The sequence below is a fragment of the Monodelphis domestica genome, chromosome 6 (assembly GCF_027887165.1).
Source record: "Monodelphis domestica isolate mMonDom1 chromosome 6, mMonDom1.pri, whole genome shotgun sequence".
In the NCBI taxonomy this organism is placed as follows: domain Eukaryota; kingdom Metazoa; phylum Chordata; class Mammalia; order Didelphimorphia; family Didelphidae; genus Monodelphis; species Monodelphis domestica.
In genome coordinates this window covers 178406589-178417499 of record NC_077232.1, presented here as the reverse complement: position 1 = coordinate 178417499, position 10911 = coordinate 178406589, and positions in this window count along the sequence as shown.

Genomic DNA, 10911 nt, shown 5'->3' with positions numbered 1-10911 from the left:
GAAATGGAAGGAGAGAGGGAAATGGGGAGAAAAGGAGGGGAGATTCTTCTTCCCTTCTCTTTTCTGGGAGAGAGGCAGTCAAGTCTTGTCTCCCTGACAGAGGGAGTATGTCTCCTCAGAGGAGAGTTCTGGGAGATGAAAGACAAGACCTAGAGAGATTAGCTTTGGTAAGATGACCCACTGCCTCCTCTTTGGTCCCAGCTATTGTTGAGAGGCAGGATGGATTCTTCTGCCTCTGGTATCCTTAGGGACATTCACTGTCACTTCCCTTCAGAAACCTGGGATCACTCCACTATCAAGGAGAGATGTTCCTTGGGTTAGGCAGTTTGGATCACTGGGATCCTGAGCTAACCTTCCCCTTTTGGAGAGAGATATGTTTCTCCCAAATCTTCTGTCCCCTTTCCTAGTATCAGAAAGCAGCCAGACCTAATTCTAAAGTAGTAAACAATTTATAGGGGTTCACACAGGGAAGGAAAGGTCGGGGTGTCAGGCAAGGAAAGTGGGGAGTAAGAAACCCTAATGCTTGTCCCCTATGGCAGACTGACCCCCAAGTTCTTGGGGTTCAAGAAGTTGAACCCTCTTCCAGTCAGCTGCCGATTGACCCCCTATTCCTCAGCTCACTAGCTTTTAATTCAGGAGTCCAGGAACAGGTCACAGAAAGAGAGAAATCTCAGGGAAAGATCTGGATGGCTCTGGTCCCAGTGAGTCCAAATCCTCCCTTGAGAATTCAGGTAGCTGTTCTTGAAGAGTCTTAGTGGAGGTTTTTTGGGTTCCAGAAGGAATAACAGGTCCCAAACAGATGGGCTCTTTCTCAGCTTCCAGGAAAACCACCTTCCTCCTTAACCTCCAGGTTGGAAGACTGTTGGCCATTGGTTTCAGAGTTCTAACCCCTTTAGAACTCCCAGGCTTCTCTCTCTGCCCCTCCTCCATTGCTCTTCAGCTGATCTCTCCTTCAGTCTGACTTCTCATTGCAACTCCTTGGATCTCTCTTTCTTACATCCATCTATCTATCTATTTACCTGATTTGATCTGTACCTCATAGAAAAACCAACTGCAAGGTAGGACTTCAGAGATAATCTACTATGATTCACACCTGGAAAAGAGTCCTTCAAATGAGTTACTTAGAGGTAGCCATTCAGCCTTTTCTTGCAGTTTTCAATTGAAGGAGAACCTATTACATTTCAAGGAAACTTATTCCACTTTTGAATAATTGTTCTAATTACTATGTGGAAGAAAAGCAAAATCCATTCTTTCATTTTAGCCAAATCTGCCAGAGAAAAACTTTTGTTAACATCCAAGCATTCTCCTGGGAGAGAGTTTCTGACTGGCAAAGTCTTCCATGCTAACTCATAAAAGACCTCCCTCCTCAAGTAGAGTACATTTTATATTTTATAATAATCAAGAAACCCAAGAGGAAATTCATCAACTCTAATAAAGTAAAAAATACATGGTTTCAGTTAGAGTTTAGATCTGCCTCCACAAGCAAAACTACTCTAATAACTCTTTCTGAGTATGATCTATTGTAAACAAAAGGGACACCTCTCTTAATTTAGTTATCAAAAAGACATTCCTACATAGTTCAGTCAACCATAAATGAAACACTCATAATTTGGTCCTTATAAATTCATCCATGGATCTAGCTACTGGCTTCCTCTATTTTATTTGGAGAATTAGATATAGAGAAATTTCTTTTATAGAAGGAAGACTGATTAGTTTTTTATAACAGTGAATGATGTTGAACAATTAGTTTATATTTTTATAACGCAACTCAGGTCTCAATGCTGTGTGCTTCCTGCAATTAGAAGGTTGGTCCATCTGGCCTCTGGGGCCAAACCAAACAAATATAAGTGCTTTTATATACCTTAAGGCAAGCTCTCATGCATGACTTGGTCAGGACCTCTTAACCTTTTGGGTACCATGGTCTCCACTGGCAATCTGATAAAGTCTATGGATCTATCCTCAAAATAATGTTTTGAAATAATTGAAACAAATGCTAAATTTCAGTTATAGGTTAGTGAATATTATAGGGTACTTCCCTCTACTCCCTTCCCACATTAAGTTGTTGAAGGACTCCCTGAGGTTTGACCATTGATTTCTCTGTGGATCCTAGGTCAAAATCCTTTGCCTAAGTCTTTATTTCCAAGTTTGGTATCTCCAAATTATTCATTCAAACTTCATGTGGCATGATCTTAATGCCCATCACTATAATGTCTTTCTATGGGTGGTTTCTAGCTTATTAAGAGTTTAAGCAGAGCAGAATATAGTGGGCTATCACCTGCTTTGCCTTATATGCAATACTTGCTAAGATCACATTTGCTTTATGGGCTATCATTCCCTATTGTGGAATTCTTAGTCCACTAAAAACCTTCAAATCTTTTTCAGATGAATTTCTATCTAGCCATAATAGCTCCATCTAGTACTTATGAAATTGATTTTTAAAACGAAAGTGTAAGACTTTATATTTGTCCCTATCAAACTTCATTTTATTTGAATAAGTCCATCATTCTAATCTGTCAGATCATTTTGAACCCTATCTGTCATCCATCCAGTGTGCTTGATATCTTAGATTTGTGTTACCTTAAGATTTGATAATTTTCTGTCTATACTTTCTATTATTTTATTATTATTATATCTTATGTGATATATAAACATTATAATACTTCTATTATTAAATGTTAAGTGGCCAAAAATAATTTACCCACAAAACTGAGTATAATTTTGTAAGAGAAAAATAGGTATTTAATGAAATAGAGGACTGTGAGAATTTCTTTTTTTTTTTTATTAAATGACCATATCTTCCCCTGAAAGAATGTAGTCAATTTTTCTGGGTGGGTGATTCTTGTTTGTAAACCCAGTTCCCTTGACTTTTGTAATAAGATATTCCAAGCCTTTTGGGTCTTTGACTTGAAAGCTGTCAGATCCTGTGTAATCCTTACTGGGATTCCATGATGTCTGGATTGTTTCTTTCTGGCTGCTTGCAGTATTTTCTCCTTGATCTGGGAGCTCTTGAACTTGGCTATAACATTCCTGGGAGTTGTGATTTAGGCATTTATTGCAGGAGGTAATATGTGGATTCTTTCAATCTCCCTTTTATCCTCTTATTCAAGAGTATCAGAGCAGTTTTCTTGGATAATTTCTTATAGTATAATGTGTAGGCTTTTTTTTGGTAATGACCTTCAGGTAGTCCAATAATTCTTAAATTGTCTCTCCTGGATCTATTTTACAGGTCAGTTTTTAAAAATAATATTTCATATTTTCTTTTATTTTTTCATTTCATTTCATTTTATTGTTTCCTGGTGTCTTGTGAAATCATTAGCTTCAATTTGTCCAAATCTAATTTTTAAAGACTGAATTTTTTGCATTTTCTCCTCCTCCTTTTGCTTTTGGACCATTCTATTTTTCATGACATTATTTTCTTCATTTTTTTGGCCTCTTTTTCCAGTAGATCATTTTTATTTTTTAAAAACACATTTTTCATCATTGGATGTTTTTGCCTCTTTTTCCAGTTGACCAATTTAGCTTTTTAAGCTATTGTTTTCATTTCTTTTCCCCGTTTTTCTTCAATCTGTCTTATTTGACTTTTGAATTCTTTTTTGAGTTCTTCCAGAACTTGTGACAAATTCCTTTTTTTTTTTTTTGAGATTTTGTATGTGTTTGCTTGCATCTCACCATTTCCTGTTGGTTCCATAGAAATTTTTGAGAGTCAAGAGTTTTTTCAGTGCTATTTGCTCATTTTCTTGCCAGTGGACTAGGAAATCTGCAAGTTGTTGGTCATTTCTATCTTAGCTTCTGGCTCATAAGGTTTTGCCTTGGGGTTGTCTTCACTGCTATTGGGGAGGCTTGAGAGTGCCCAGCACTATGGACTTTCAGACTTCACTTCCAGGGTCTGGGACTTCAAGGGCTGAGTCTGAGGTTTTCTTTTGTTGGTATAGTCCACAACCTGGGATCTCAAAGTTGCCACTGTCCTGGTTCTGAGTCTGATGTCATAGGTTGGGGGAAAGGGGTGGGGTAGGTGGCTTGCCCTTTCCTATATGTAGTTTTGCTTCTGATTCCCCCTTATATCATAGAAATCTTCTCTCTCTGCTTACCTTTCACATTGTGTTCAGTGGAAGAGCCTTCTCACTTGTCTTCCTTTGATTCTTGTCATTTTAAGGCTCCTTTTAAAGATTGGTTTGGAAGGATATTCAGAGCCATTTCAGGTTTTCACTCTTAGTAAGCCACCATCTTGGCTCTGCCCCCTCCTTTGAAGAATTTCTAATAAAAAGGTGAGAGCTATAGAGAAACTTTGATGTTCAAACGCAGAAATGAAGAGAAGAATAAAAAGGCAAACATGAATGAATAATGATAAAGGACTATACAAGGATAAATTGTTTCCACTCAAATATGGGAAGATGACACGTATGTTTCCTTTAAGTCTTATCATTATCAAGGGTCATAGAGGAAACACTAGAGGAGAAGGGAAAGGAAGATTAGGGAAATTTATCTAAAATATCAGGGTACACAAGTAGACATCTGTATAAACAAGGAGGAGGGGTTGGGGAATGACTGATATTTGAAACCTCACTCATCTAAACTGGTCAAAAGAAGAAGAAATAAATACACACATAATTAAGTACAAAAAATCCATTTCATTCAATAAAAAATAAAAAAGAAAGAGGAAAGGGGTTAGAGGGAACTAGAAGGAGGGGAGATTAAAGAGAAAAATGAGTCTTAAGCAAAACAAACTGTAAAAATATAAAAAAATATTTATTTTGAGGTTGCAAAGGATGAGAATCTGAGGGAGTACCCATAAACCACAGAATGGTTGCATAAGTTATAGTATATAAATATGATGGAATACTATTGTGCTGAACTCTAATTGGTGTAATGATCAGAGGATTAATCAAAAAATATGCTACCTGCCTGTCAATAAAGAGATGAAGGACTCAGAATGTATAATAACACTTTTTTATGGTCAGTTTGAGCATTTGTTTTGACTTACTATATATGTTTTTGTTGGATTTTGGTTTTTTTATTTTCTTGTTTGGGTGACATGAGGTGAGGAGTTTGGGATAAAAGACTGAAAACAGACCTTGGCAGATAAAAACAAATAAAATATTTTTATACCTCTTTCAAACACTAGTTCATGTGACTAACAAAATGGAGGCCTAGATATTTTCTCCAATCTTTATGACTTTGCAAAACCTCTCCAAAAAAGGAATTATGTACAATAAATAAAGCAGTTTCAGCTATTTCTATGGTATAGGCAACCAAGAACCAAAATGAGGCAATGATTCAAAATTTGCTAGCCCTTTATATGCTCACTCAATACCCTTTCTGCACCCTGACTGTTCTAATCCAGCAGTAAGTCTGATAAAATGTCTCATTGGCTCTACCCTGCCCCACCAGTGCCAGAAATTCATAAAGCAGAAGTCTGATCAAGCTGTAACAGTATTCAATGTTAAGTAATTTAGATTAGCCAGAAAACTGAGGAACAGAGGGAACTGAGGCAGGATATGAAAATGAGGCTATGTGGCATTCTACTAAGCCTGAGGTAAAGAACCCAACACAGGCCAGATCTATCCCCTAAAAAGTCACTTAGAACAAAAAAACAGAATGGGTAAACTGAATTGTCCAGCTGAAAGGGAGACTGAGGTGACTCTGAGGGAAGGAGTCAGGAAGTGAACAATGGGGGAATAAAGGAAAGAAATAAGAATGTGAGTGAATATGTGTATTTTGTGTGTGTGTGTGTGTGAGAGAGAGAGTGTGTGTGACAGAGGGAGAAAAATATATTAAAGACCTTGAACTTAAACACATAAAAAAGGAAAAGAAATTAATTACAGAAAGGATTATGACCCATAGATCTGATAAAGAATTCAGACATCTATGAATAAATATTGCAAGATAAAGGAAATTAACAAACTCTGGCTGTGATCCCCAAGAAAGCGCAGAATCATAGCAAACTGCTCCTTGATTGTTTAAAAGAGAAATAAGCATAATTAAAGCAGTTTATGATCTACCCAACAGAAATATTTGGTAGAATAGAAAAATTTGATTATATGGTGGCAGATTTCATCAAAAAACAAACAAACAAAAGAAAGAAAAACTGGGAATGCAAATACATGGGAATGAAGGATAATCCAGAAAAAAGGAAAAGGGAATAATTTTAAAAGAAAACAAATTCTTCCTACAAACAAAATACATCAACCTTGAATATAATATGTAAGGAAATAGCATAAGAATTAAATGTCTCCCAGAAGAACCTGATAAATCAAAAAACTTGAACACCTGTTGAGCCTGTTCTTATAGTAAAGAAAAAATCAAGAAAAACCAAACATACAGTGATTACATCTTACACCTTATGTGATATTTTGGACTGATAGTCTTCCATATCTCTCACGAAAGGGAAATGGGATGTTAATCATCTGTTTTTGTGGACAAAGATTAATCATTATAATTGTTTAGAATTGGCTTTCTATATGATGCTTTTTTATTTACATTATTGTGTTATTCATATTTATAGTGTCATATATTCTTTGAATTAGAAGTAGTACTGAAAAGAATTTTACTGTCTTCTCTGGGGAACAGATGTCCAGAAAGATCAACTTTCTTTTTTTTCATATATTTCCATCCTTGTTATTTCCATGATAGCCATTTGTCTTATTGGAAGTAGATAAAAAGCAGGAATCGGTGTTCTCTTTGAACATGTTTGTAATGAGTTTTATCTGAAAATAGTACTTTGGAAAAGCATGTAGATCATATTTTATTCTTTTTCAAAACTTTGATTTAAATCCTTAAAATTTAAGCTAATCTTCAGATCAATAAAGGAAAATTTCAGCTAATTAGAGGAATGTAGAGTATTATATTAAGGGAAATTCAAATTCCTTTTCCTGACATTCAAAGACTTCCATAATCTGACAGTTTACCTTTCTAGCCTTATGAAATATTCCCTTCTTCATATATCTTATGTTTCTGTCGGATTGGCCTGCAAAGTGTACCTTGAATATGCACTATGCTCTTCTTCCTACATGTCTTTGCTCCCCATACCTGAAAAATTCCTCCTTTCCCTTTTCACCCATTGCATTTATATTCATTCTTTAGAATCCAAGTTAAATGCCATGTAACCTCTCTTGTTTGTCCTGGTTGGTACTGATCATCCCTTCAAGACCTCAAATTGAACTTTGTGCCTTTCTAAAGCAGTTTTCATGTTATGTATTATAGTTATGTGTTTACATCTTTTATCTTCCTGCTAGGCTGTAAATTCAAGTATCTTATCTAATTTCTGTATATCCCTCACTAATTAGCATCAAGCTCTTCACATTGTAGCCACTTAATAAATGTTTGTCAAATGAAAAAATAATATAAAATATATTTTTGATTCATTTACATTTTGTGAATTCAGATATTTATGTCAATTTTATGGAGAGAACTTCAGGATATAATTCTAAATCTATGTTCTCCTCAATCAACCAATAAGTTTATCATACACCAGACACTGTACTAAGCCCCGGGGAACAAAGAAAGTCAAAAACAGTCTTTGACTTGGAAGAACTAATATTCTAATGGAAGACACAGCATGTGATTGTCACAGTCATTTTAGCAAAGATCAGCCTTGTTTTGTTGCAAGGTGGCCTAAGACACTAAAGACCTTGAGTTATATTTCATCTCATTTTGTCCATCAAGCCTGCGTGAATGGGAGGCAGCTGTTATACTTTAAAGAGATAGGGAAGTTTGGAAGGGGGAAGAATTGAATGGGAGTGATAATGAGTTTTGATTTGAATATGTTGAACTTGGAGTTATCTATGGCATATCCAGGCAAGATATTCAGTAGGTAGTTGATGATCCAAGCTTGAAGCTCAGGAGAAAAAAAAAAAACAGTTGGTTTTATAGATCTGGGAATCGTTGGCATAGAGATCATTGAACTGACTGGAGCTAATGAGATCACCAAGTGGTATAGAATATAGAGAAAAGAGAACAAGGCTCAGGAGAGTCTTGGAGACATTCATGTTTAAAGTAGGGGCAATATGGTTGAAGATACTACAAAGGAAACTAAGAAGACATCAGACAGGTAGGAAGAGAAAAAGGAAAGAGAATGAAAGAATATTCAGGATCAAGACTGTTAATATTATAGAAAGGTCAAGAGCTTGGTGACTGAAAAAAGGCCATTAGATTTTGCAATTAATAGGCCATTGATAACTTTGAAGAGAGCAATTTCAATTGAATAATGAAGCTGAAAATCACATTCCAAAGGATTCAGACAAAACTTAGAAGAGAAGAAATGACGGCACTGACTCTTGATGGCTTTTTTGAAGAGTTTAGCTGAATATGGAAAGAGCGACAAGAAGATATTAGCTAGATGGAATGATAGACTTAAGTGAAGGTTTTTAAGGATGAGGGAGATAGGTGTGTGTAGGCAAAAGGCAAGAAGCAATATGCTGAAGATAAGAGAGAAGACAGGGATGACAGTAGAGACAATCTGCTGGAGAAGATGGGATAGAATCAGATCAAGTCCATGTAGAAGGGTTAAACTTGGCAAGGAGAAGTTCCATTTCTTCTTCCTAGGTTGAGTGATATGAGATGAGGAGAGAAGAGGGAGCTCTCAATTAATTGAAAACAAATTTTGGTGAAGTTTTAGGCTAGGCCTTAAGCTCAAAGGGTGGGTGAGAGTTCGTGGTGTAGGAGGCATAAGGAGAGATGAGATTTAGAAAGGCTGCTGTGGTGAGTGGGGTAGCAAATCAGTAGGGTACGAGTAGAAAAATTATCTTGCTTCAGTGAGAGCTCAGTTGAGATTAGACAATATACATTATAGTAGATCAAATCAATATAGTTTTGTTATTTCTTTCAGCTCTGTTCAGCAGCAAATGAATAGGATTAAGGGAAGTGTATAGTGGGAATAATCCAGGGTTGAAATTTGGTTAGATGTGTTCTAAAACAGGACAATTGATCAAATAGTAAAAGAGTGTAGGGTTGCATTGACTGACTCACTAAGAGTAGAGAAGGGAAAAAGAGTATAGTTATGGCATGTGTGAAGACTCAGGAAAGAACTAAAGAATAGAGGCTGGGGATTATAAGGCACAGAGAAAGATGGAGTGATAAAAGAGTATGATCAGATAAAGAAATTTCTGAGTACATAATCATGATCATACAACACTATTTCTATGTAGCCAATGTAGAGTGGATGCTGGACATGGCAGTTATGTAGATTGAGGAACTAAGAATTAAGGGTCTTTGGGAAGCATCAGTAGGTATGTTGAAGTCTTCTGGTATGAGGGCAGGAGTTGGGATGGAAAGGTGAGTCAAGCACTGAATTCTTTGAGAAAAGGACAGTTCCAGGGGATTGATAGATAATGGCTAGGGTGGTCTGCATTGGGTAAAATTTTGTGATAAAATAAATCTCAAAGGAAGGTAGGAAAGAATGAAATATCCTTTTATGAAACCTTTACTATGTGCCAGGCACTGTGCTAAAGTACTCTTTTTCAAAGGAGGCAGGTTACTCAATAATAGGTCTAATAGGAGAATCTGGAAGTGGCAAGGGGAGAAAGCTGAAAAGAGTGGCAAGGGAAGCATTGACATCAGAAAAGAGCTAATGATTGTCAGAAGTGCAAAGAAGTTTGTGGACAGGTCTGGAAAATCTGGAGTAGTACATTGGAAGGGTATGTTTGAGGCAGGTGGGAATGGCCAGTTGGGAGCAGGAATCAGGTCTGTACATCAGCAATTGGGGGTTCAGAATCCCTGGGGTCTGAAGAGTATGAGTGAGTAGGAGTATATTAACTATAGTCTAGATGTTGACATTTCTCACAATTTAGACAGATATCTGCTGTCAACTTGAATGAACAGAAATTCTTGTTGGAATGGAGCCCTAGATTGGATAATATAGGGGTCTCAATGAGGCCCATATGTTCTCTTCCCTCTTTCTTTACCCCTATTTTTCATCTTGAAAATTCCAGGCTTAAGAACTTTTATTTCCTATAACAGAACTCGCTTATTTTTTCTAAATAAAATAGCTTAGTTTTGCTCTTTGCCTTTTCCTCACTATCATTATCAGGCTCCCTCTCTCATAAAATATTAGAAAAAGCTATAATCACATGTTGGGTTGGATAATATAAATAAAGTTAGTAAAGTCTTTACCTCCTAGGAATTTATAATCTTCTGAATTATGTTGGAATGCTCTTGAAAATGTGATTTGACCAAATATTACTCTTGGCTTTTAAAAATGTGTGCTTTTGCTTGCCTACCTATATTCAGAAAACTTTAGTTTATAGCAGGACCAATGTTTGACCACTTCCAGCTTCATTGGATTTAGCCAGTGCATCCTTATTTTAAGGAGGCAATAATTAATTGTCATGCTCAAAGGAATTAATTATGAAGTGGCCAGCCTAGAGATGATTCATTTCTTTGTATTTAACTAAGTTAGTCTCTTTAAAAGCAGACAGAAACTGTTACCAGAACTATGCTCAAAGCTTTTCTCACAGGAATAACCTGTCAGAACTTGCATCCAACTGGAATAACCTTTGAGAAACCAGAGTCATCTCCACATCAAGATGACACATTGGAGCATCTTTATTGAGAAAACATGTAGGTTTCTGCAAGGGCAGGCTATGCGGGAGTCTGCTTGTACCAGCCTGTAAGCAGCAATTGTTAAATTTTCAGCATGAACATTTACACCTCAGATATTAGAAAATGTTGCATATCAGGGCTTGATTTTATTGATTAATTAATTTCTAGACTTAAGAATATGTTGGAGAAACTGCTAATAATTTAAACTCAATTTTAAAATGTGTCATGTATACTACCCCACACCCCAACCCCCAATTCAGTCTTTGGTTAAACATTTATCAGCATATCCCTATATAAGGGTTATTCTATAGTAGATCATGTCTTCATAATTTCACAGTTGACTGAAATATGTGGAAAATATAAGATCCCATTGCT